The 4,166-nt window shown below is 40.1% G+C and overlaps 2 non-coding genes across 2 annotated transcripts; one reads left to right on the top strand and one right to left on the bottom strand.

The window, feature by feature from the left end:
• The first annotated feature begins 694 nt into the window (after positions 1–694).
• On the top strand, positions 695–801 carry LOC145071871 (small nucleolar RNA R71). The gene has a single exon (XR_013690833.1). It is a non-coding gene; the product is annotated as a small nucleolar RNA R71 (small nucleolar RNA).
• A 2,717-nt stretch (positions 802–3,518) lies between these two features.
• LOC145071884 (small nucleolar RNA R71) lies at positions 3,519–3,625 on the bottom strand. Its single transcript, XR_013690844.1, has one exon. It is a non-coding gene; the product is annotated as a small nucleolar RNA R71 (small nucleolar RNA).
• Positions 3,626–4,166: the final 541 nt, after the last annotated feature.

The raw sequence follows: 4,166 nt of genomic DNA, 5'->3' as shown, positions 1-4,166 counted from the left end.
TGTCCATCCGTGATTATCTTGTAGGGTTAGACTATATATATATGCATGCATGTATGCATAATGATAGACGTATTATTAATTACGCTTGTGTTTTGTAACCCTAAACACCTCTACAGTTGAAGTTCTTAGTCGAGCTCTTCTGAGGTGTTGAAGCATTAATCATTCAATGTATTCAAGCCATATTCGTGTTCACTTTTACGTACTTATTTGTTTGCATGCTTAGAATCAATCGATCCAGATAGAACAACGTTCCTTCTGTATTCAGAATTCCTTAGGGTTTCCGCTTTTATCATATAAATAACAAGTCATCTTCTTTGTTTCAAAGGCAACTTTTATCATATTAACTGTCCACGTCGTGGCAAGTATATGGCCACGTCGTGGACTCTGTGGTCCACTGCATCGCTCGCACCCCACTCTTATGGCATGTATCGACTGGTCCATTTGTGTTATCCTGCGATCCATATTATTTAGGATGGCCATGACACCTGCAATTTCTTTAGTTTGGGCCCCTCCAACGCCTTTGCTTCCATCTTTCCTCGGTTTGTGGTATTCGCGGGAGTGTTTCGCGAATTCTTCAATTTGCTCCTTGACCTCCCTTGGATTTTTCTTTATCAACGGTCCTTGAGAATCAAGGAGTTGTCTTGTCATCACTTTGACCCCATCATAAAAGATTGACATCTCTTGTTGCACATTTAGGTCATGTTGAGGGCAATTTCTGAGCAAGCCCTTGTACCGCTCCCATGCTTCATATAGTGACTCCCCCGACTGTTGCTCAAAGTTGGCTATTGCCTTCTTGAGTTTGGCTATCTTGGATGGCGGGCAAAACTGGTCCAGGAATTGCTCACGCATTTGAGCCCAAGTGGTGATTGTACCCAGTGGGAGTGCTTTTAACCATTCCTTAGCAACTCCTTTGAAAGTGATGGGAAGCATCCTAAGCAAGACTGTGTTTCTGTTGACATTTGTGACATTGAAAGAATCTGCAATGTCGTTGACTTCATCTAGATGCTTAAAAGCATCCTCATGATCTTTCCCGAAAAATGGGATGTCCTTCAGTGCAGTCAATATGTGTCCCTTCAGCTCGAATGTGGCAGTGGCAGGTATTGCGGGTTGGACTAAACCGAGACCCATATCTTCTCGGATCCGCTTCTTGTAAGCTCCCATGGACCCATATATGGCCACGTCGTGGACTCTGTGATTAACAGAAAAAATTTTATTTTGCTGAAAAATTAACTTTTTGTGGTTTTTACTCCACAAGAAGGATCGATTAATTTAATGCGAATAAATAAGCTAAAAAAACTAAGCCGTTCCCCGGCAACGACGCCAAAAGTGATAATATGTTTAGAATAATGATACTTATGATTTTAAATTGTTATTTTCAGTCAATATAAAGGATTTTCGAAGAGAGGGACCAAAAGTGGCAAAATGGGGAACATGGGAGGCTTGAAAGGCAAGAAAAGAATAAATTCACGATAAACACTTAATTCACGACGTGGCGATGAAGCCCACGACGTGGCACGGGTGTTCCAGAAGATAGACATCGCGACGCGGAGGATTTCCTTGAAGGATACGGATTGCTTGAAGCCCACGACGTGGCACAACTGGCCACGACGTGGCACGGGTTTTTGAGGATTATATAAGTCCTCCTGATTATTACGAAAGAAAAAGCTTTTGGCAGAAGAAAAGAGTTCCAGGAGACGATTCAGAGCAAAAGAAAGGTTCTGGAAGAGGGTTTTTAACACCAAAAGGAGTAAAGGTTTATATTTTAAATAAATAAGAACATGTCTTTCATTATTCTTAGTTGTGTTAGTTTAATTACTATGATGAGCAGCTGAATCTAGCTACTCTTGTTTAGCTAGATGAAGCTTTAAACTTATGAAGAGTTATATGCTTTTGGATTAAGTTTAGTTGGTAAAAATTGCTTGTGTTCGATTTGTATAACCTAGCATGCTATTATTTGTTTATCTAATTGCTTGATTGCATGTTTTGTGTAGCTTAGTGACCATTAAAATGCATGAACCTGTTTACCTAATAATTTAGTGAACATTGAATTGTTAGAGCCAGGATTGACCAATCTTAGTTAGTAATTATAATAAATAAAGCTTAGTTGTGCTAGAGAACGTGAATTGTGATCATAATTGCGTTTATACAACAAATCCTACATAGCATATTTACATTCATAATTAGTTCTGTGTTTAATTATGTGTGAACATACATGGTTGGACATGAATTAGTTAATTATTGGTAAGTTAGAACTAAATTACTAATATAACTAAAAACCGACTTAATAATCCGTAATCATTAGCTAGTCATAAGGGAGAAGTGGATTCAAACTAAACAAGAGAGTGTTTTTATTTATTGAATTTGATTTAAGTTCATTTGATCTTGTAAAACCAGATAAAAACCCTTATAAACTTGTTAATAAATTAGGTTAATTTAATAGTAAGTAAATTAATTAGAACACTGTTCCCTGTGATCGACACTCGACCTACCCAAACTATATTGTAATCTGACTAGGTACACTGCCTATAAGTGCATAGTTAGTTAAGTTTGTTAGGTTATAAATATTAAAATTAGTGAGTACTTTTGTGCACATCAAGTTTTTGGCGCCGTTGCCGGGGAACGGCTTAGTTTTTTTTTAGCTTATTTATTCGCATTAAATTAATCGATCCTTCTTGTGGAGTAAAAACCACAAAAAGTTAATTTTTCAGCAAAATAAAAATTTTTCTGTTAATCACAGAGTCCACGACGTGGCCATATACTTACCACGACGTGGACAGTTAATATTTTTTTTTATATTTTAATTTGTAGTTAGTTTCTCTTATTTTAGTTCAGTTTTACGTTTTTAGTTTAGCAAGTTGCAGGTGTTCATGACCAGAAGCTTAAACACACATTTGGTGCCACCACTTGAAGATCCAGAGTCTGCACTTCACAAGAAAAAGTCGCCCTTACAAGAATTGAAGTCAGCTTTTTCTAGGAAGTCGGGAAAGAAGACAGGAAAGTCAAGTTCATCAGCGAAGCACAAGAGCAATCTTGAGCATTTGGATCATACACCCGTGCAAACCGAGTCCGAAAGTGATACCGAGCCAGAATTTGAAGAACACACGAGTGAACCCGAGAACGAGCCAAGGAACGAGATGGCAGCGATTGAAGAAATTTCCATGGGAGCTTACAAGAAGCGGATCCGAGAAGATATGGGTCCCGGTTTAGTCCAACCCGCAATACCTGCCACTGCCACATTCGAGCTGAAGGGACACATATTGACTGCACTGAACGACATCCCATATTTCGGGAAAGATCATGAGGATGCTTTTAAGCATCTAGATGAAGTCAACGACATTGCAGATTATTTCAATGTCCCAAATGTCAACAGAAACACAGTCTTGCTTAGGATGCTTCCCATCACTTTCAAAGGAGCTGCTAAGGAGTGGTTAAAAGCACTCCCACCGGGTACAATCACCACTTGGGCTCAAATGCGTGAGCAATTCCTGGACTAGTTTTGCCCGCCATCCAAGATAGCCAAACTCAAGAAGGCAATAGCCAACTTTGAGCAACAGCCGGGGGAGTCACTATATGAAGCATGGGAGCGGTACAAGGGCTTGCTCAGAAATTGCCCTCAACATGACCTAAATGTGCAACAAGAGATGTCAATCTTTTATGATGGGGTCAAAGTGATGACAAGACAACTCCTTGATTCTCAAGGACCGTTGACAAAGAAAAATCCAAGGGAGGTCAAGGAGCTAATTGAAGAATTCGCGAAACACTCCCGCGAATACCACAACCCGAGGAAAGATGGAAGCAAAGGCGGTGGAGGGGCCCAAACTAAAGAAATTGCAGGTGTCATGGCCATCCTAAATAATATGGATCGCAGGATAACACAAATGGACCAGTCGATACATGCCATAAGAGTGTGGTGCGAGCGATGCAGTGGACCACACTTGACCAAGGACTACAATGTGGATGAGTTTGGGAACAGAAAAGCTCAAGTGTGCTATTCTAGTGGGGATAAGTTTGTTGAGGACTAGAGGAAACCAAAGAAGGAGTGGCTGCCATATGAAGAGTATAAGAAGCAAAAAGAAGAGAAGTATAGGCAGACAGGTCGAGGCCTTTATCAAAAGGAGCAGCCACCAGCCGAGAAGAAACCCGACCTAGAGACCATTTTGATGAAG

The sequence above is a fragment of the Lactuca serriola genome, chromosome 8 (genome assembly GCF_051521515.1).
Source record: "Lactuca serriola cultivar US96UC23 chromosome 8, Lser_US96UC23_V15, whole genome shotgun sequence".
Classification (NCBI taxonomy): domain Eukaryota; kingdom Viridiplantae; phylum Streptophyta; class Magnoliopsida; order Asterales; family Asteraceae; genus Lactuca; species Lactuca serriola.
Note: the sequence above shows the minus strand (reverse complement) of the source record. Positions and strands in the feature narration are given on the sequence as shown.